General features: G+C 38.6%; 1 pseudogene; it reads left to right on the forward strand.

Annotated features, from left to right (window-relative positions):
• Nucleotides 1-17255: 17255 nt before the first annotated feature.
• LOC129690199 (60S ribosomal protein L21-like) lies at nt 17256-17733 on the forward strand (annotated as a pseudogene).
• Nucleotides 17734-24124: the final 6391 nt, after the last annotated feature.

The raw sequence follows: 24124 nt of genomic DNA on the forward strand, positions 1-24124 counted from the left end.
TTTTTTTTTTTTTTTTTTTTTTTTTTTTTTTTTTTTTTTTTTTTTTGCCAAAAGAAAGCAAGCATACCCCTGCTCTACACCCTCATTTGTAGCATTTCCCTGCGTTGCTCTGGGCAGGCGCCAGGTACCTCCTCTCCATTCTATTATTCTAAGGAAGAACTTTGACCAGAATGGCAAGGTTCAGAAAAAGGAAACATCATGAAATGTAGACAAACCAGTGAGAAATCCCTCCAGGAAAATAGGAAGGGGCACAATTTAATGAAGAAACTACAGGAAAATTAATAGGAGGAAGCAACTAGAAAAAAATAAGTTCAAGGGTAAAGGAAGGGGAACAAGAGAGAGCAACAGGGGCAAATATGACTAAAATTTCTTATGCACATGGATGCAACTGTTGAAACAACTCCACATGCTACATGAGTATGAATCTTCGAAAAATAAACTACCAAAAAGAAGTGACAGGTCAACAATGCCACTGTGCTGCGTGTGGTGTATGTTCAAGGTACTGGGAAGTGCTGATAAACTCTGGTGCTCAATTGATCATCCATGTTTAAGTGGTTCATTTAATTTGCTAAGTGACCATGGGGAGGAAAGAAAAGAGAAACAAATAGTAGATCTGGGAAGAGGCCCTGCTCCATGCTCCTCTCACTCAGTTCTGCTACTCTCTCCCAGACCAAACCATGAAAAGTAGCATTTTGGAAAGAAGTGGAGAGTAATAAAAACAAATGTCATAAACATTTTCTTCAGGAACAAATTTATAGTCATTTTATCAGGGGCTTAATGGGGCAGTTAAGTTCAACAACTCTGTGTGCTATAGGGTTTCAGAGCAAGGGTGAGGCTTCACTGCAAGTTTCTCCTACTGGATGGTTGTTTTTTAAGTTATAGATGTTTCATGGAGACAGTAGTCTTCAGCTCTTCCAGACTTTTAGAAGGATGAATATACCCATCCTCTCACCAGCATGGCAACTTTTTTACTTTGTATTTGGAGACACTGGGTGTCAAGAGTCTTGCCTTTTACCTTTCAGCACATTGAAGACAAAAAGTCCAAGTGAAGGAATTACTGAGCCATTTTAGCCATAGCAGGCCCAAGCAGTCTCCCAGTTCCATTTAAAAAAATTGTACCTTCAATGTGCCAGAAGTGAGTGATGACCAATGATTTATTTAAAGATAACAGCCCTCAACGGAAGCATGGATACGGAAATTGTGGCATATTTACACAATGGAATACTACTCAGCAATTAAAAACAAGGAAATCATGAAATGTGCAAGCAAATGGTGGGAACTAGAGAAGATTATCCTGAGTGAGGTATCCCAGAAGAAGAAAGACACACATAGTATATACTCACTTATAAGTGGATATTACAAATATTGTATTGGATAAACATACTAAAATCTGTACACCTAAAGAAGCTATGCAAGAAGGAGGACCCTGGGTAAGATGATCAATCCTCATTCAGAGAGGCCAATGGAATGGATATCGGAAGAGGAAGAAAACAGGGAACAGGACAGGAGACTACCACAGAGGGGCTCTGAAAAACTCTACCTAGCAGTGTATCAAAGCAGATGCTGAGACTCATAGCCAAACTTTGGGCAGAGTGCAAGGAATCTTATGAAAGAAGTGGGGGATAGAAAGACCTGGAGGGGACAGAAGCTCCACAAGGAGAGCAACAGAACCAAAATATCTGGGCACAAGGGTCTTTTCTGAGACTGATACTCCAACCAAGGACCATGCATGGAGATAACTAAGAACCTCTGCACAAATGTAACCCATGGCAGCTCAGTGTCCAAGTGCTTTCCCAAGTAATTGGAGCAGGGACTGTCTCTGACATGAACTCAGTGGCTGGTTCTTTGATCACCTCCCCCTCAGGGGGGAGCAGCCTTACCAGGCCACAGAGGAAGACAATGTAGCCAGTCCTGATGAAGCCTGATAGCCTAGGGTCAGAGGAAAGATGAGGAGAGACTTCCTTATCAGTGGACTTGGAGAGGGGCATAGAAGGAGATGAGGGAGGAAAGAAGGTGGGATTGGGAAGGGATGAGGGAGGGGGCTATAGCTGGGATACAAAGTGAATGAACTATTAATAAAAATAAATTAATTAAAAATATTAACAGCTAAAGATAACAGCCATCTTTTATTGAGTGCTTATGACATCTGAGACTGTCTTTGAACTCCTGATCCTCCTGTCATCAACCTCCTGATTTTTGGAATAATAGCTAGCATGCCTGATGAGGACGAGACATGGCTCTACCACTCCTGAGAACAATAGCTTCTTCATGTCTTTATTAGAATCTCCATGAATCCGCTTTTCCATATATGAAACATCGCTCTTGAAAAACAGTTGTATCTGAGGATCTTTGAGGCTAGAATCAGTCACTAGTATATTTAAAGGTCTCTTGGGTGACTTCAATATGCATCCAAACTTAAGAACATTTTGGTTGAAAAGAGAAGTCTGGAAATAGAAGAATATGAAAAATTAACAACAAGTTCTTCTTTCTTTTTAACTTTGTACTTAAATGACCCATGAAATAGTACATGTCTCAGGATGCATAAAAAAGCACTACCAGAGGTAGGGGAAAGATACAGAGGTGTCATTCACAACGAACCAGTTTCTAGAGAAAATGAAGGGACTATGTTTGGGCCTCTTCTTTCTGTCTCATTAATTCATGCACTTGTTTGTCTTTCTTCTAGATTATAAATTACTTGAGGTATGAGGCAGTGTCTGGGTCATTTCTTATACACAGTACCTTGTGTTATATCTAGGATGTAGTAGGTTTTTAAATGTTGGGTCCATAAACACTAACTTAAGTAATTTAAGAAAAGACTCCCTAGCTGTCTTTCTCATAGAGCTTGGAACACAACAATTTTACTACTTTTAAAAGTAATGATCTGGGATTCTGAGTTAAGAAATGTCCCCTGAGTGATGCAGTGTGTTTTGAAACCTTCAGCTATGTGGCAGCATAAATTCATTGCTTAGTCACTGAATTACCAATAATGCCTGAAGAGGAGAATCTACTAGGTGGTTACCATCAGGCAGATTCAAGCAGAGAAAGAATACAGCTTAAAGGATAGAGGTCTTCTCTTAGGAATTTGGAAAGCAATAGGAAGAAGTCTGCATTGCCAAGATCAAGTGTTTGTGTCCATGTGTGTGTGTGTGTGTGTGTGTGTGTGTGTGTGTGTGTGTGTGTGTGTGAAGTGAGAGCCAGGAAATTTCCACTATCACTAAAGTCTGATGCTACCAAGGCTAATCCTGGTGCCAAACTTGGGGCTACCCATCACCTGATCATATTAATGCATCATTTGTGCCCTTGGGTCTTCGTGTAGAGACTACCCACAAAATCAATGCGTGAAAGTTGAAGATGAAAGTTTGACACTTTTTAGATCATTCTGAGAAGGGCCCAATCCATGTTGCAATTCTGACTCCAGCCAGCAGGAATTCTCCTTGCCTAGTATTCCTTCCCATCCCCCCCCCCCCCCCACACACACACATACACACACATTTAATTTCTACCCTTAGCCAATGCCCATCTTGGGCTCCTATTGTGATGGAACTGAATAACCTTGCACAAAGCCATTGCATGGCCTCTCTTCCAACCCTAGGCTCTTCTCTGTAATAATATTTATAATTGGCATATTTCTCCATCATCTCATATTCTTTCCTATATATTTTTGCTAGCTCTTTACCTTAACCTTAAATTTATTTTTACTTTCAAAACTATAGGTTTAAAGTTACCCTCTGACCCCAATTTTCCACCTTTCCATCTTTTTGCTCTAGTGGCTTTATTCCATATGTTAAGGTGAGCTCCTTTGACCCTTACCTGTTTTTCTATTTATGGATCATCCTTCTTTTCTTCTTCTTCTCTTTCAGTCATGTCTTCATGTGTCACTGTAACTCTCCCTACACAAAGGCCCAGCACTGTACGCCCTTGTCCTTCATTTCACAATGGTAGGAAGCCACAGAACTTCATTGAAACGATTGCTAGGAAAGGCCATGCTTTTCTGAGGAGTATCTCCCAATCAGCATGATGCCAGTGTGCATTAAACGCCACCACCTTCTGCTCACCTCCTGAACTGATACTACTGGCTAGTTTTTAATGCATTTATCTGGTCAGCTGCTCTCCACCTTGACTGCAACTTTTCTGGAACTCTTTTCTACCTAGCCACTTTGTCAGAACTGCTAGGTTTCAGCAGGTGACCTCACCATTCATTTTTAAAGGAAGTTAAATGATCTCACACAAAAGTCCTAAGTCTCATCTTTCTATCAGTCGTTGTCCCTTCTCTGCAGATATTATTGTGGAGAGAGAGTCATAGATCCCAGAGGCTTCTGCTTGTTCAGATGAAGCACAGTCTTCATCATCATTGTCTTCGAATCCCTTATTACTTCACAACATCTGCCCTCCTGTGCATTAAATTTTACATCCAGGCATAATTATATTCCTCTATCCTTCTAACATTCAGATGCTAAGGAGGAAGATAACCAGCTTGAAACTAGCCTGAGCTACATATGAGGGCTGGTCTAAAAACCAAACACAACTTTAACCTCCACTCCAATCTTCATGACCACATTTCACCCTGTGATTCTTATCACCTTAAAACTAGAATTTTTAGAGCTTTTCAAATTCATGTTTCCCAGGACCTTGTGGTATTTTATTTTGGTTGGAATTCAGGATGAGTTCTATGTTCCTGCTAAGTGTGCATTGCTCTTGAGTAGCAGACATACACAGCACAAAATCTCTGGACATTTTTCATCTGGTTTGACAGGGATTTTATATCCATTTCTCCCCATGTTGCCAATGTCTCTTTGAGTCTATAAATTTGACTTTTTGAGATATTTCACATCTGTGGACTTGGCAGCATTTTTGTGTTTGTACCTGGTTTCTTTCACAAAAATATGATGTCAAGGATCACACATGACTTGACATCCTTTTATAACACTTAAGGTTATTTAAATGTACAGTTAATGTTAATATAATTTAATATTTATATAATACATTATTAATATTAATATTAAATCTTTTAAAAATGCAAGCATTACTGTGTAGCTAAAGGTGACCCTGAAGAGGAAAGATCTGCCTCAGCTTCCTGAATGCTGGGATTAAAGTTTATTCCACCATGCCTGGTTGGAACCACACCTTTTTTACCTACCCATTGTTCTATAAGCACTCAAATTAATTCCACTTATCTTCCTCTGTGATTCCAGAGAATCTGGAAGTCATTTAGCTCAGGGTCATGTTTAAAGTCTACTGCTCCAGTCACATCTAAAGTCTACCACATTATTTTCTTTTTCTTTTCCACACTTTCTTGACTTCCAAACTAATCAAATCTTCTCTCTTGGAGACTTCCTATAGATGACATCTACACCGTTGTATTCTTTACTTCTAAGTAATTAGTGTAATTAGTGAGTCAGTGTTCAATCCTATTACTCCCTTCACCTTGTAAACTTTGCTGCCACAGATAGGTCTCATGCATTCAGTAATAATTTGAAATCCCACTCCTAGCCTGGACATTCCTCTGGACTTTACCTCCATGTGGTCAGCTGTTATGATATTTTCAGTCAGGTGCTTTATAGGTAATTCCAAATTTCTGTAAAGCTCATTTGATTGATTTTCCAGCATCTCTCCCTGGTCTTTCATCTTGAATGGACTGCTTCTGAGACCTCTGCATTGAGTTATCCAGGAGCAGAGACTGCCCGCTGTGTCTACAGAAGTCATGATTTTCTTTTCATTTTAATGGCTAAAATACATACACATATACCCGCACTAAAAAGTGAGTCTGGCCTTTTTAAAGTATCATTCCCATGTTCCCACAGTGTACTGTACTAGGACTTCATACAACCCTAAACTTATCACTATTTATACATTATTTCTTTTGTCAACATGACTTGTTTTGCTCGGTATGGTGGCACAGACTTTTAATCCTAGCCCTAGGGAGCCAGAGACAATTGGATCCAGGTCAGTTGAAGGCTGTCTTGGTCTATATAGTAAGAACCAGCCAGCCGTAAGTATACAATGAGACATGCCTTAAAAAATATTATTATTTATTAACTTATCTGTTTGTGTGTGTATATGTGTGGGTATGCCACCTATGTGTAGGTGACTATGAAGAGTAGATGAGAGTATCAGATCCCCTGTAACTAGAAATATGGGTGGTTATGAGCTGCCCAATATGGGTGCTGAGAACTGAACTTGGATAATCTACAAGAGCAGCTTGTCTTTCCTCTTGACCCCTGAGTCATTTCTCCAGCCCCTCATATGCTATTTGTAACCAGCAATTTTGCTTATAGTTTTTCATTTAATATGCTGCTATAAATATATATTCCCACTGTAGCATTTTCCTCATTGGTATAGTTGTTTTGAAATGTGTCTTTATGTTTTATGAACATGATAGGCAAGTACTGAGCCACAGTTCTGGTCCTCAAAGAGTGCTTTCTTAAATATACAAAAACCTGAAGCTGGATTTGTGTGCATGCTGTAAGATGAGAAATCCAGACTCAGTAACTTCACATGTAGAGCTGATTTTACTTAATGCCTGTTGCCACATCTGCCCGTTAGTGCACTGGGTATGCTTTCGTGTATTCATGAGTCAGTTTGGGAGTACTCCTTTTCTTTTTTGAAAAATGTTTCTGTCTACTCTGGTGCTTTTTGGACTTAATTTGTGTAGGTTTAAATGAGACTCAACATCTGGGAAGATCAGTGTTCTCTCTTCATTTATTGTTTTAGAAAGAACTTTAGTGACTCCTAGTGTGTGTGTGTGTGTGTGTGTGTGTGTGTATATATATATATATATATATATATATATATATATATATATATATATTTGGCTTAGACTTTTGGATTTGTTGGATGAATTAGAAAAACAATTGAAAACTTCAGGCCAAGCAGATGGCTCATAGGCTAAAAGTGTTCGCCATCAAAACTAAAGACCTAAGTTCCACCCCTGGGACCCACTTGATGGAAGTTGAAAACCAACTCCTCAAAACTGTCTTTTACATTTCTGATGTGTTGGTATAATGTTCTTTTGGAACGTATACACCTTACCCTTGTTCACTGAAATGCTGATTTCTCTCCCCCACTATCTGGTTTCAATCCAGACATTGCATTGTGATACTTCTTCTAAGCATCACCTGTCTCAAGTTTGTGTAAACATGCCACCATTCTTTCTCCAATTTGTCAGTTAAAAAAACCAGCCACAATGTTGAGCAATGGAGAGGATAGGGTAGGACATCCTGGTTCAGAGTGGGAGGAGAGGAAAGAAGTAGCAGGAGAGGAAGGAGCAGAAGCTGGGAGAGCAGAGACTGGAGGAGAGGTCTTGGAACCATGTGGAGAAATGAACTGGACCTAAGATATCACTAAAATCAAGTATAATGGGCGAATCTGAATGGTATGAAACTATACAGGCTTGGAGGTTTAGGATGGAGTAACCATTGCCCAGCATTGTGTTCTAGGTTAACTAAGTAAATCCTAGTCTCTGTGTGGTGATTTGGTTAAACAGTTGTTTAGGATTAACCGCAGCTTTACTAAAAGATATATAAATAGTAAATTTAATAACCAAGTATAACACACATGCATATTATGACTTGTGAATCTAACGACGCACATACTGAGGCACGCAGACACACACACACAATGCATGCACACACACATGAATAAAATAATTGACAACCTGGAAATATTAATGTTTCCCTTGTTTGAATACATTATTTTTCCATCATGGCAGACCTATAATATTACAATGGCATCTCTTTTCTAATAAGGAAACAATGGGGGAGGAGCTGGAAGGAGTGGAGGAAAGGGAAACTTTGGTGGAGATATATTGTTTGAGAGGAGAATCTGTTTTCAATAAAAGTAAAAATAACTACAAATAATTACAGTTTCAGAATTGTTCTCAGTACAGGTTTTCCTTGTCTTTTGTTAGATTTATACCTAGTTACTTAATATTTTCCATGGTGTTATCTTTTGTAATTGTGTGTATAGGAGTATGTAAGTGCAACTTGCTTTTATTTATCTTGTTAAACTCCCTCATGACTCTAAGATCATTTATATTTCCCTAAGATTTGTGATTATGTATCCTCATGTCACCCAGTATTGGGGTTCTGATTATTGCTTGATAAACTCTCAGGCTTTTGTTTCAGTCACAGTAGGTTGAGACTCTTATTCAAACCAAGGAGTTGAGAGCCTCAGAGTTAGCCTAGGTGTTCAAAGCTTGGACTGCTCTCTCAGAACCCCTAGCCTACACTGATTGGCTCTCAAGTGCTTGCAACTCCTGCTCCCAGTGATCTGAAGCAACTCTGACCTTTAGGCCTATAGGCATGTCCATACCCAGAGAACACACACATAGGCACATAATAAACTAACTCTTCAGAAAAGAAAAGCAAATTAAAGAGTTGAACTGATGAAAAAAATACATTTTCCTATTTATTACAAAGCTTAAAAGACAAGTGTGTGTGTGTGTGTGTGTGTGTAGTACCTCAAACATTTATATGAGATTCTCTCTTTTTCAGTATACTTCACTGGAATAAATCTTATAGGTTAGTATGTTTTGTATGAGTGGATTTTCATAGATTTGCAGATTTGTCATCTGAATTGCTGCCCTTGGTTTTGATATCTTAGTTGACTTTTTTATTCTGTCTGGACTTCACTTTGAAGATGAATCAACCTGACCCCTACTCCCTTTTATTCCTTTGATCATAATTGTAATCATGATCTGTTTTGTTTTATAACAACAGTATAATATTTTATGTGGATAGTAATATTTAGATTATAAATGATTTCCTAAATACAAGAGTGTTTTGTCTCTACAAACTTCAAACATAAACATAAAATAACCAAAATTATATAATCAATTATATCCTTAACCATCTGAAGTATTATAATTTTTAATTTTGTACTTTTCTACATTAATATTACATGGAAAACAGTTATTTCAGAAACTTTTTATATAATGTTTTGATATATATCATTTCTTGCTTCCTCCTTGTCTTCTTACACTTTTCTTCCCTATCCTTCCCCCTCTTCTATCTTCCCTCCTTCTGTCTTATTTTTCTTTCCCCCTTTTTCATCTCATGTATCATTTCTTCATTCCTTCCTTCTTTCCTCTCCTTCCAATCTTCCTTTACTCTTCTTCTTCTTTTCATATAATTCCTTTCAGTCACCCTATCTTCTTTGGTTTTTCTTCTATTTCCTTCCTTGGTATTTAATATTTGAAATTTTGAATAATGGGCATGCATTTTGTGGAAACTTTTATATTCTATTTTTCTATCTGTTTGCTGTCCATGAGTGTTTATTTTGCAATGAGCTACTCAAGCCTTCTAAATCCAGACCATGGACTGCTGTGGCTATTGGGCTGTTGAAAACTTCAAAAGTCTTGAATGTCCCACTAGAGTTAGTGAGGGTTCCAAACAAAGAATTTGCATCCATGTTTTCCAGCATAAAATTGTGAGACTACCACACTTAATTTTATTTATGTTTAAATGAAGCTTATATTAAAGTTCACTATTTTGAATATATAGCCAATATTTAAACAAGTACTTGAAATTCAGCAATCTCTACCATCTACTAACATTCACCTGGGCAAAAGATTTCATCCTATGCTATTTCTTATCCATTTCTCATTTGAGGATATCTTAATTGCTTCTGTTTTATTATGGCATTTATTTCTAAAGCTATCCTAAAATTCTTTGCATATATCAGTTTGCATTTTTGTGGAGAGAAATCATTTTAAAAACCAATATTGTATTTCCATAGCCTATTCTAGCAGTGAGAGTGGACTGCTCTTTGCTTTCAAACAACAGAGCATTATAGTCTCCTTTAAGTAGAGGAGCATAATTCTTGCCAACCCATTTGCTTTACGAGCATGGATGATAAGGCCTTAAGTTTAGCCCTATGCTAATTTTGAGCCTCTGCTTCCCTTTTGTTTCACACACACACACACACACACACACACACACACAAACACACACACACACACATATATATATATATATAAACTTTTTAAATGACTGGTATATCTATGTATGATATTAATAGCAGATAACCAGATCATAACACCATTTACATTTTTATTTACCAATTAATTTGTTTTTATAAAAAGTAGATGTTGGAATAAGGAAATCTTGAAGGTGGTTATAATGCTCTAAAAGAGGGGTCTACCCTATTTATGAGAGTCAAGGAAACTTTTTACACAGAAGAAAGGTGAAATTTGCATTGTATTAATAACTAATATTGGTTGAGGGGTTGGGTATTTAAAAGGCCCTAGGTGTTATGAGAGAATTCTTCATGTCTCATTTCATACTCAACTCAAGACTATTTTTGCTTCAATGTTATAAATGAATAAATTGTGTCCCAGAAGGTTTAAATAATTTACTCAATGTCAAACTTACAAATCAGCATGGAAATCTCCAGAACAGTTGTCTCCTAGCTGAGCAATAGAGTTTCCAAGGTTGCTTCTCATCAACCTCTGAAGACCTTAACTGGACTGGCTGCCAGAGTCAAGCTTGCTACAATAGAAACTATTGACACAAATTTCAAAAATGCTTTACACAGCTAAGGATCTGAGTTATGTAAGACTGAGAGGCAAGGATGAAGCAAAATTGAAACCAAATAAATATCCCAGGTGTAACCACTTGCTACATCTCCAAGTCTAGCCTTTGCAGAACATCAGCTGGCAGAGGTTTTGGGCTTGAGTACAAGTTGGAGAAAATGAAACACTTTCTACTCAGAAGGCTTTTTAGAAAACCTTTCTTTCAGATTATAGCAACATTTCATAATAATACATAAGTGACAGGAAATAGTTTAGATTTTGGTGATACAGTGGAACAACTTTAGAATGTAAATTTAAACCAAGAAATAAGGACAGCCTCATTTGGTGTTATTACCATCATGTAACAGCAATTCAAATGCCTCAGACTTTCATTCCCTATACCCTAAAACTTGCAGGAAATCTATCTTTCTTTCATTTGTTTTTTCCAATCTCTATTAAATAAAGCTTTTTCTAAAAAAGCTTCTTGTTTAATATAAGAAGATCTCAGATTTTGTAACTCTTAATAGTTAAATAATTCATCCCTGGCCTTCCATTGTATATCATCCTTGTATTGATTAAAGGATTCACATACTATTTCTGAGTACAAAGGATATGAAAATTTTAGGATATAAGTGGTGGAAAGTAACAAGAAAACCCAGTTAAAGGAAACTGTGCCTGGAAAGATCTCCCATGTTCATGGATCAGTAGGATTAACACAGTGAAAATGGCCATTCTGCCAAAAGCAATCTACAGATTCAATGCAATTCCCATCAAAATACCAACACAATTCTTTACAGACTTTGAAAGAAAAATTCTCATCTTCATATGGAGAAACAAAAAACCCAGAATTTCCAGAACGATACTATACAACAACAGATCATCTGGAGGTATCTCCACCCCTGATCTCAAGCGGTACTATAGAGCAATAGTAATAAAAACTGCACAGCATTGGTATACAAACAGAAAGGTGGATCAATGGAATCAAATAGAAAGACCCAAAAATAAACCCACCCACCTATGAATACTTGATTTTTGTCAAAGAAGCTAATACCATTCAATGGAAAAAAAAAAGACAAGATCTTCAACAAATGGTGCTGACACAACTGGATGTCTACATGCATAAAAATGAAAATAGATCCATATTTATCACATTGCACAAAATTAATATCCAAGTGGATCAAAAATCTCAACATAAAACCAGACACACTAAATTGGTTAGAAGAAAAATTGGGGAAAAGCCTAGAACTCATTGGCACAGGAGACGACTTCCTGAACAGAACACCAACAGCACAAGCTCTAAGAGCAACAATCAATACATGGGACCTCATAAAACTTAAAAACTTCTGTAAAGAAAAGGACAATATCATCACAACAAAGCGAAAGCTTACAGACTGGGAAAGAATCTTCACCAACCCTATATCTGACAAAGGACTGATATCCAGAATACATAATGAATTAAGAAGTTAAAAAATAACAAATCAAGCAATCCAATTAAAAAATTGGGTACAGAGCTAAACAGAGAATTCTCTATAGAGGAATATAGAATGCCAGAGAAACACTTAAAGAAATTCTCAATGTCCTTAGCCATCAGGGAGATACAAACGACCCTGAGATTTCACCTTACACTCATCAGAATGGCTAAGATCAAAAACTCAAGTGACAACACATGTTGGAGAGGTTGTGGAGAAAGGGGAACCCTCCTCCATTGCTGGTGGGAATGTAAACTTGTACAACCACTTTGGAAATCAATCTGGCACTTTCTCAGACAATCAGGAATACTGTTTCCTCAAGATCCAGCTATACCACTCCTAGGCATATAGCCAAAAGATGCTCAAGTACAAAACAAGGACATTTGCTCAACCACGTTCATAGCAGCTTTACTAGTAATACCAGAACCTGGAAACAACGCAGATGTCCATCAATGGAGGAATGGATACAGAAATCGTGGTACATTTACACAATGGAATACTACTCAGCAATTAAAAACAAGGAAATCATGAACTTTGCAGGCAAATGGTGGGATGTAGAAAAAATCATCCTGAGTGAGGTATCCCAGAAGCAGAAAGACACAAACAGTATATACTCACTCATAAGTGGGTAGTAGACCTATAAGATAGGATAAACATACTAAAATCTGTACACCTAAAGAAGATTAAACAAGAAAGAAGACCCAGAGTAAGATGATCACTCCTCACTTAGAAAGACAAATGGGATGGACATTGGAAGTAAGAGAAAACAAGAAACAGGTCAGGAGCCTACCACAGAGGGCCTCTGAAAGACTCTACCTAGCAGTGTATCAAAGCAGATGCTGAGACTCATAACGAAACCTTGGGCAGAGTGCAGGGAATCATATGGAAGAAGGGGAAGTTAGTATGACCTGGAGAGGACAGGAGCTCCACAAGGACCAAATATATCTGGGCCCAGGGGTATTTTCTGAGACTATTTCTCCAACCAAGTACTATGCATGGATATAACCTAGAACCCCTGCTCAAATGTAGCCCATGACAGCCCAGTATCTAAGTAGGTTCCTAGTAAGAGGAACAGGGACTGTTTTTGACATGAACTCAATTCCTGGCTCTTTTACCTCCCCTCCCCCGAAGGAGGAGCAGCCTTGCCAGGCCACAGAGGAGGACACTGCAGTCAGTCCTGAAGAGACCTGATAAGCTAGGGTCAGATGAAAGGGGAGGAGGACCTCCCCTATTAGTGGACTTAGAGAGGGGCAGAGAGGAGATGAGGGAGAAAGTGTGGGATTGAGAGGGAGTGAGGGAGGGGCTACAGCTGGGATACAAAGTTAATAAACTATAACTAATATAAAAAATAAAAATAATAATTAAAAAAGTAAACTGTGCCTGGATTTGTCCAAGGGAGATTTAAAAAAATGAGAATATAGAGAGAGAATAGGGGAAGAGTTCTCATGACTCACAAACCAATATGGATCATATACCATTAATGTGTATGCTGCAGAGATGTACAGGTTTGTTTGGTAGATTCTATTTTCTCCTAAACATCTTTAAGCCAGTTAAAATATCATACAGGGCATTTAACATTGAGCTTATTAGGTAAACAAGCTGGCAGAGTTAGATTCACTTCCACTTTGGAAGTAAAACATTGAGAATTGAATAGAATGCTTTCAGCACTGACTGGGTCACCAATATGAACACTGTGAGGAAACCTTCTGAGAAGGTGTTTATTGTAATGTGTAATGATAAATGCATCCTAGTAAATTGTTTTTGAAAATCATTATTTTAAGTAGACTCCTAAATATAGCAGACCTGATTCTCTCTTCCTCATTTCCTTTCTTGGCCTCATGATCTGCTTCTGTCTCCTAAGGTCGCTGTCATGAGGGTGGATGACTACCTTTTTTGAGACATCTCACTGTAACCTATGCATCTAAGATCATATTAGCTGGGACCCTTACTACAAGGATGGCTCAAGGTAAAATAGAATTCACACCACCATATTGGTAATTGAAAATCAATCTAATGTCACTGTCTGACATAGTGTTTCCTGTTAATACAGAGCAGCAAAATAGAGTTGGCATTTTAATAATAAGGTGAAAACATGAGGTATAGGCTGGTCAGTATAATCTTTGGAATATCTTGTCTCTATCATCATGATTCTAGAATGCAAGGCTGAATTTAGCCCTGGCTGTTGGCCATGTACGGGGAAATTATAAATGTCTGAGATTGGGATGCTGTTGCATAGTGTTGCAAAAGGAGGCACAGGGAGAAGAGACAACAAGGCTAGAAGAGAACCAGTGTGCCACTTTACATGACTGCTTCATGGTCTGCTCTTCATCTGGTCAGCTAAGCTTTTCCCTCAGGCCTACAAAGATGATACGCACAATACACGATTCTTTTCTTCCCAACCAGACACTGTTTCTTTTTTCTGCAAGTTATTTTCTTAACAGTATTTAAGCTGAAATCAGATGTTTCCAATTGTTTACTTTAAATCAGAGAGATTGCTTCCCTATATTTCAATGTTTCATTGACCCCTTCATCTTTCTCCATAGTTTATGTAGAAGTTAGAATTTGAAGGTACACATATGAAAGTTAATCACAGCTTACCCACTGTGGAACCACAGAACTTGAGTAAAGTGAGCTACTATTGAGATAAAAATTGTTTCTAGTTCTTACAGGTGGAGGTGTGGTGCCTTTGGAAGAGGCTTGTTGATTAAGCAATGATTCAATCTCTAATATAACATTAAACGGCTGTGCAGCACATACCTATAAACTTAAGAGGTGAGGAAGAGTATTAAAAGCTCAAGGCTATCCTCAATTATCTTGTGTTGGGAGCCATGTAGGAACAACATCAAAACAGCTCTAGAACTCATGGAATGTGGTTCCCTGGTTAGCACAATCATGAAGAGTTTGTCTTGGAGAGGCATGACCCCAAGTAGCACGGGTCCTGAGGACTTCATGCTGTTATGGGGCATAGCTCTACTTGTTGCCCTCGTGGTCACCAAATCTCTAAAAATATATGTGCTGTATGAAAAATTTAAAGGGTCTCTAGCCACTCACTGGGCAGCATCACTGGCACCTACAAATAGCAATGCTCGTTCACTTTCAGGCATTGTTGCTGGAGCAGATTAATGATTGAAACACCACCCTTGAAGAGAACAGATGTAGAATGTTAGCAATGACTACTACCCCTAGAAAGAATTTGGAATCATAAATTGTTTAGCAAGGTTAAGTAAAGATGTCTTTGCTAGTGGCTCTGATGTAAAATAATCTTAGAGAACAGTTTGACGTTTAGGAACTTTTAACAGTAAAGCCAGGGACTTGTTGAGGTTGGTGATCAAGAACAATATCCCAGTTAGCATTAGCTGACTTGACTCTCTCACTAAAGCTGGGCTTTATTGTACCCATATTTCTTGCTCCAGCTTCCTGTTATGATTTAATAAAAATTATTGATGTGTGGATGCACACCTTGAGAATTTAAAGTGGAAATGGCTGATTACATTTTTATATAAAAGTTTAGGTTTGTGATTCTTTTAAGACATTTATAAGATTACTTTTTAAGATAATTAATTCTGTCTTTGTAACCCCAAATTGCAGCCTGCCAGTAAAGCAAAGCTGGCTGAGAAATTACCGTGCTTTCTCATAGTTTGTTAATATATAACAAGTTGCTTAGTTACACCAGTATATGGGTTCTTGGAAATAACTAGTTTTTCATGTATGCTTTTCACCTGTAATATGTAAAACATTTAATCATGTGAAGGTATTGGAGAACATGTTCTTACATATAATCATTGTAATCATTCACTTAAATAAAAACAGAATGTAACTACATTGTGATTTTTGTACTGCTTGAAAGATTTTGCTGGGATATATAAGCTGTGGGGGAAAGAATAAAAGTGTGGTATGGAACTTGCTCTTCTTTGCGGATGGATTGTTCCAAGAGGTATGTGTGTGTGTGTATGTATGTATGTATGTATGTATGTATGTATGTATGTAAGGTCGTTGTGGCAGTTGCTCTTTGGAATTTGTTCCATCCACCAAGGTATATGTGTGTAGGGTGGTTTGGACCTCATTCTTTGGAGTTATTTCATCTACCAAGATGTATGTGTACACATGTATGCAAGATTGGGTCAGAGCTTGCTCTCTGGAGTTTGCTTTATCCACCCCTTATATGAGTGTGTATGTATGTATGTATGTATGTATGTATGTATGTATGTATGTATGCAAAGTAAAAGAAGCCTGCAAGAGAAGCTAAAGGAAGAGAAGTTAAATAAAAGAAAGAAAATTTTAGAACCTATCTGCTGGAGTCTGTCTTACTTCATCATCAAATGTAACTGTGAGTTTGTGTGTGTGGTCTTTCTCTCTTCCCTCTTTCCTTTTTTAGGCTCTTTGCTGCTCCCAGTGGAAAGCCAACACTAAGAGCCAACAGCCCTAAACAATGCTTACCATAATAAGTATAAGCTACCAGCACTGGCCGATGCCAGCAATTTAATTCTGACCCCTCAGTTTGCCAGTATCAGTGGAAGCCACAGTCGGTAATCATCAGCGCTGCCCTGGAAAATTTGCTCTCAGAAAATGTCTGTTGGGCTAACAGCCAGCAGCTGCCTCAGTATCCCCAGTTGAACATTGAAGCTAGACTTCAACAGTTTTGTAAATTTGAGGTCAACCTGTAATACGAAGGCTTCCATTCATAAAGAAAACAAATCATAATTGTATATTAATTATAATAACAATACATAATATAATAATAGATAATATTTACAAAAGAAAGTAAAGCATAGCCAACTCATGTAATCCACAAGCCACATAGAACCACAGGGTTATGTCATGCAACCTTACTAGACATGTCTGCAAGAAGTATCCAAGATTTGAGAACTCTAGGTAGCAGTTGAGCAGAAGCTCTGTATAATGGAGGATGGCACGATGCTGAATTCTCTCTGGTTCTTAGCAATAAATCAAAAAGGTTATAAGTTTATGGTATGTGTGTGTGTGTGTGTGTGTTGGTGTGTGTTTGTGTGCTCTGAGGTGCACACTTGCCTGTGTGTATGTGTCTGCGTGCATAGTGTATATGTTTCCTACTTTTTCTTTGCTTGTCTGTTCTATTTATTCTCTTCTTTTATCTTTTGTTGTTTTCTAAAGACGGGGAGCGTTGCATAGAGTTGAAAGGGAGTTAGTGGAGTACCTGGGAATAGTTTTGAGGAGAAACTGGGATCGGGATCAAAATATATTGTATGAAAAATTATGTCCAGTCTGCCATGGCAGCCATCTTGCAACAAGTCTCCAAGATGATGAGCACAAAGCAGAAAAGGAGGAGCATTCGCTGTATGTTCTCCAGGCCTTTCAGGAAATGTGGAGTTGTTCCTTTGGCCACATCCATGTGAATCTACAGAAGGGGAGACATTGTAGACATCAAGGGAGTAGGCACTGTTTAAAAAGGAATGCCCTACAAGTGTTACTATGGAAAAACCGGAAGTCTACAACGTCACCCAGCATGCCGTGGGCATCACTGTGAACAAGTAAGTTAAGGGCAAGATTCTCATCAAGAGAATCAACCTGCGCACTGAGCACATCAAGCACTGGAAGAGCAGGGACAGCTTCCTGAAGCGCCCGAACAAGAACAACCAGAAGAAGGAGGCCTAAGAGAAGGGCACCTAGGTTCAGCTCAAGCGCCAGCCTGTGTCCCCCAGAGAGACACACTTTGTGAGGACCAACAGGGAGGAGCCGTTGCTGCTGGAGCTCATTCCATATGAGTTTATGGCCTGATGTACAAAAATAAATAAATAAATAAATAAGTAAATAAACAAACAAATAAATAAATAGGTAAATAAATAAATAAATAAATAATTCAGACAGTGAAGTGTGTTAAAAAAAAAAGAAAGAAAGAAAAGGAAAATTATGTCCAATAAAAAGCTAGAATCTTATAGAATGGAGCATATTTCAAGGAAGCAGGAAGCCAGATTAGATTGTAATTATGTTTCCTATAAATGAGACAGGCCTCCAAAGCCGACATTTAAGGTATTAACTCAGAGCCTGATTACTGAACTTTCTCCAGTCCAGAGACCATAAATTGTTTAGGAGATAAAGTCATGGGAAGTGGAAGTTTCCCAGGTCAGGAGATGCTATTGTCTGGAGAAGAGAGAAGCCAATGGGAACTTTGGCTCAAAGGAAAACAAACCAACAAAGAACAACAAAAACCCTTCTTTTATATCTTTCTTTCTGATGCAATAAAAATGTGGCATTCTATTACAGGGAGCAAACTCTGAATTCATGTTTGTGTGTCTCCTATGTTGACTTCTAGACTGAGGCCCAGGTTTTAGTGGCCTTCACAGAGCCACACAGGAAGAATATAGGACTGAAAATTTTGAGTTGATTCCCTTCTGCACTGCTCTCTAGATCATGAAAACTTATTTCCCTTGTTCTACTTTTGGTACTCCTGAGAGAGGCTGAGGACTTGGAGAGATGAGATTTGAGCCTGCCTTCCTTCATTAAAAGTTTGACTAGAGAGCTTGAAGAGCAGGGAGGGGTAATACTTTTCCATCATAATAATATTAGCTTTATTGGCTCACTTGTAATAAGAACAAAGAATGTAAATAACAGGATATGAATCTCTCACGCATAGCCCCCTCAAGTGACTCCTACACCGTAATGAGAATGCAGCCTTAGCCCCTCTTGTCAGAATCCAGGTAAAGAATAGCTCTGACATTTATGTGACAGAGGAGACTGAGAAAACTGGCAGATGCAGAAACAGATTTAGGCCTTGAACATTTCTGTGCTGCGATGTGGGAGGGAGGGGAGAAGTGGAGGAGGAGGACTGTGTACTGTGGAGATCAAGAAGCACAGTTACAAGTGGGGCTTGGAGGTAGCAGCATGGGCCTATACCCCACAGGCATTCACTAGGACCCTCCAAGATTTAAGGAGTCAAGTTATTTTTTTTTTCTCTAGTTCCTTCATTTTTATTTGAGTGGCTTTGGGGGATGTTATTCTTAATTGCAGATGATAACAACACTTTCAAACAACTCAAAAATAAATTTAAAAATTTAGGTTTTTTTTTTTTTTGCTAAATATGAAGTGAGAAGCAAGACACTAATGATTGTTCACAGCAAAGCTAGAAACACCTAGAATAAATAATAGTGTATGTTGCTGTTTTTATAAAAGATGTGCTAGCAGAATGTACTTTGTCAATGATCAGAAAGGCTCATCCGAGGTTGGAAATTACTAGAATCCTTCTCATGGCTCTCCTTCCTTTATATAAATGTGAGGAAAGGAACTAACCTCTTGCTTAAATAATTGTGTTCCCAAAGTGTGACATAGTAAAATCCTAGAGGATGCTGGACTTGAAAACGACATAGAAACACCCTGCTGGTGAGGAGGTGGCTCCAGTATCCAGCCTTGTGATACCTTGTTCTCCATCCCTTGCACTACTTTGTGTGCTGTTGGCTGTTCTTCACCATGAACCACAGCATGCTGAAGAAAACTGCTAAGCTCCTGCTGACTCTGTAGCAAGAAAATATGTCTGCAAAGCTAATGGGGAGCTTGGGTATCTACCAGCTGAGAGATTTCAATCACTGGTATAGTCAGAGAATGAGGAAGGGGGGAAACGGAGTGCTGGGGAAAACAAAACTGCTTAAAAAATATCACCCAAAACAAAGCGTGCAATAAGCAATCATGCCAAGGAGGTGCCAGGTCTGGTTGTGAGCCATTGCAGGTGCAGGGCTGGCTGGAAGCTAGCCCATTTCCCCCTATGAAAAAGGAACCCTCCTGCAGGGCCAGGCGGGCCACCACAGTTGCCACTGCTCAAAAGCAGGAGGTTAATTAGCTCTGACCTTAATGAGAGTGTCTGGAAGAACTGTTGAGAAAATACTAAAAAATTAATGAGATGGAGGAAGGACGGAGGGAGGCAGGGGTGTACTCTGAAATGACTGGAAAAGCAAGTGGGTCAGGCAAATTGAGAATGAGTGACTGAGCAGCTCTGCATCAGTGCCGCTGAAGGTGCTATTGTGATGTGAAGTGGTGTGGAGTGGCAGGCATGGGGAAGCTTGGCAGCCACAGGAATTGCACACGAGATAGCTAAAAGGAGTCAATGTCATCACCAAGTGATTCAGGCCTGGAGGGACTAGGAGAGTTTGCGAGCCATAAAGCATGCATGTAGAATGGGAGAGAGACTTTGCTTCCATTCAAGAACCTGGGAGTTTGAACTTGTCGGGCAAAGTTGCTATTATCTTCTTTCTCTGGGATTATTTTGATGGACCAGCCTTTAGTCTTCAAGCATAGATATTTGTAGCATAAGTGAGTAGACAACTAAAAGGCTCATTTTGTGGTTGTTTTAGTTGTGTGTGTATGTTTGTGTGTGTGTGTACATGAAAATGCAGGTGCAGGTGTGTGAATGCCTGAGGCTCCACCAAGCTGTCATTTCTCACATAGTGTCCCTCTTGTTCTTTGAAACAGAATCTGCCGCTACCTTATAATCATCAAGTAGGATAAACTAGCTGGTCAGTGATCTCCAGAGATCTATGTGTCTCCTTCCATAAAGCATGGATTCTGGGAGATGAACTAGGTCCCTGTGCTTGCAAGGAAAACACTTTTCACTGGATTTTACTCCAGCCCACTAAGTGAATTTGTTAAGCCAATTCTATGGTTTCAGGGCAATTGCTTTCAAAATATAAAATGTCTGAAAATTCCATGGTGCTAGATCTGGAAATGTCATGAACTGATGGAAATTTTATTTTGGATGGGTATACGGCTCTTTGGACAAGTACTTTCACCCACACACAATTCATAAGAGCTGATTTTGAACTGTGGGGAGTGGGTGTCTGATCACAGATTGCAGTCACAGAGCCATAGGCTAAGGTAAGATCCTATCAGGCTCAACCACAATGCTGTTCACTATTTATCTTTGTTAAGGCTAGAGAAACTTCTCAGGACTGAGCCAAATGAAATCTGGATATTCATGCACAATTTCTAACATTTTGAAAAATACAGTAAATTTGGGAAGGCCAAATGAGAATTGAGCCAAGCTCTCAAGAGAAAAGAAAAGTTAGCATCCTGATGAGTACACAAACAGAAGGTATCATCTCTGAGAGAACGTGAAGAGCAGGTACTACTTCAGGGAGGAGGCAATGAGAAAACATCATCTTTATATTTATTATAAAAAAAAAAAAGAACCATCTCTGCGAAGGTGCAGAGAAAATACCAAATTGCGAAGAGAACTCACGAGATAGGAAATCTCCTGGCCCCTTGTTCTTCCACTTCATAGGCTTCCAAATATCAGCTTCCCAGTATTGCAGATTTGTTCCTTGTGAATTAGCCAGTATGACTTCCGTGATTTAAAGCAACCAGTTTACATATAAGAAAACTGAGTCTTGGACTGATAAAACAACTTGACCAAGGTTGCAGTGCTATCATGTGGTAGAGAACATCAATCTCAAAATGTATTGGCTGCCCCGTACTTTCCACCATTAAAGATAATCATAAGTACACTCTACAAATACCTAATGTGATTCTGAGATAAATGTAGACAGTAGTGAGTGAGTACTGCTAAGAACTCTGGCCCTCACTCCTGCCTTCATTCTGACTGGGCACTCAGAATGCAAAACCTAATTAACTGTTCTGTTTTGCTGTTTGCCACATTGTCTTATATTCGCTGACTTTGTTTAATAGTGTCTTGGAACAGCCTATGTTTAGTATGTGAGTGTGTGTGAGTGTGTATGTGTGTATGTATGTGTGTGTGATTTATGCACCCATGTATGAATGGGTGTACAAGTATGCTAACTTCTGTGGGCATGCATGAATGCCACAGGTTGGCATCACACTGTCTTCTCTCAATAGTTCTCCACCTTACTTTTTCAAATATAGTCACCATTTTGGCTGAACAAGCTTGCCAGGAAGGGCTCCATGATCTGCCTATCTCTGCCCATTATCAGCACAGGGTCAAAAACATACTTTACTATGCACAGATTTTACATGTGTCTTGGGGAATCAAACTCAGGTACAAATCTCACTTTACATCTGAACCATTTTCCCAGTCTTTTAGGAACATATTTTGATGGTGATAGAAACTTCCTGAAAGTAGTTGCTCCTCTCTGAAAACAAAACAAAACAAAACAAAAGTTTGTTTGAATCCCTTACCACAAAACGCTCATTTTGTTATTGTCACCAATAATGTACAAAAAATCCATTGTGTTTATACCCAGAATCAAGTCTCAATGTTGAAACATCTGCCTGAATTCATTAACATGTGACTTTGCCTTCTCTCTGTCAAATGTTTGCAAGTCAATGTTCTGCTTTACAATGGGAAGTGATAAATTCAGGTTTGTTTTTATGAAAATGTTGTGTTGGTTATGTTGATTGAGCTTTTAACACAAAATTTGCTTTGGGAAGTATTCATATCAAAAGCCACCCATTCTCTTCTCCTTAATAGAGAAGTAAGGACCCCAGAGCTTACTTCTTACTGCCCTTAGTAGGGCAGGCTCTACTAAGCTAAAACTGAACTCACAACTGGACAGATGGTCTAAGCTTTTGACATTTTCCCCTTGAGCACAATCGCTTCTTCTGCAGAAACAGTTGAAAATTATGCTGTGTGAGAGAAAGAATGACTGTATTTCATCCAGAGGAGCCAGATAGGGGCAGAAGGACGATGCCGTGCAAGACTTCCTGTGTTGTAGCTGGGAAACAGATTTCACAGTGCAACATCTGATGACACTCTGCTCACCTGAACATAGAGGGCTGCTGTGAAGGACTAAAAGTGCCAGACATAAAAGGCAAGGGGCAGGAGATGGCATTCCACTAATCCTTGCACTCTTATATTCTATCCTGACTTGTTTAAATGGGTCAAGTTACCTATCCCAGGGCCTTAGTGTTGTTTGCTCCTAGATAGGTTCAAACATAAATCTTAGGAATGCAGGGATGACATGAATGTCATGGGAAGCTGTCCTACAGGTAGAGACTTCCATGCTTTCACCCACATGAAACCCTATAATGTTCATAATTTGGCATCTCTCAAGTGTTCAACAAATATTTACCTCTTCCTGCTTGGCTTTGCACTCGGCTATCCGAAATCCAGGATAGTGCTAACAGCTATTTAAAGGTGAGCTTTCCTGGCTTCTCATGGAGAACACCCCAGTGCTCAATGTCTCTTCTGGGAACTGCAATTCCCAACACAGAATCTTTAAGGCATCACCATGTGCTGAAGTGTAACATTCTGGATGAGTCAGTTCTTTCATCTCTTAATTTTGAACCAAACATGTTTGTTAAAGTATTTCTGGAGCTGGAGAGATTGCTCCCTGAGCAAAAGTACTTGCCACTCAAGCCTGAGTCTGTTCCTTAGAATCCAAATAAAAGGTGGGTGCAGTGGTGCACAGCTGTGACTCCAGCAGTCCCCTGTCACGAAGGAGGTAAGACAAGAGGATTCAGCCTGAAGCTCCAGGGCCAGCCAGTCTGGACATATGGCACAGCTACAGAAGTAAGAAAGACCCAAGTTTTGCAAGGTAGAAAATGAGAACAGACTCCTGTGAAGTTGTCTTCACTTACCTCTACAAATACTGCACCATGTACAAGTGCACAGGCTTGTGTGCCGAGTGCATACACGCACATATTTTAAAAAACTATTTCTATGTATATACCCTGTTTCATACTCTGACATCTATAAAGGTAAAAATGAAACGAATCCTCCCATAATGTTTAGTTTTGATTTGTATTTTTAAATCTATTGCTCAATTATTTTGGGAGTTTTAGAATTCTTACATATTTTGCATGCTACTTGTTTGTTAATATGAAATGTGCAAGTATGTTCTGTTAACCTTTGCCTTTGATATAATATTTTATATATTTTTTTATTTTTCAAGTGTTTATTCATTTTAATATTTATGTATAATGTTATATTTATAATATAGTATTTATATTTTATATCACATTTGCTCATATCATTTTATTTATTTGACATATTATTTTTTTATTTATAATTTCTTTCATTCTGCTTAGTTTATAATTTGTTAGTATTTTGTCTTATGGCTCATAATTCTACTTATCATGCCTTTGTTTATACACCAAGTCATATCCTGGGTGATAACATACATACATACATATAGATAGATAGATAGTCATAAGAGTTCAAAGGAAGGAGCCATAACTTAAACCAAATGATTTTGTAGTTTCTATC

Source organism: Psammomys obesus, unplaced genomic scaffold (genome assembly GCF_907164565.1).
Source record: "Psammomys obesus unplaced genomic scaffold, mPsaObe1.curated_primary_1811, whole genome shotgun sequence".
In the NCBI taxonomy this organism is placed as follows: Eukaryota; Metazoa; Chordata; class Mammalia; order Rodentia; family Muridae; genus Psammomys; species Psammomys obesus.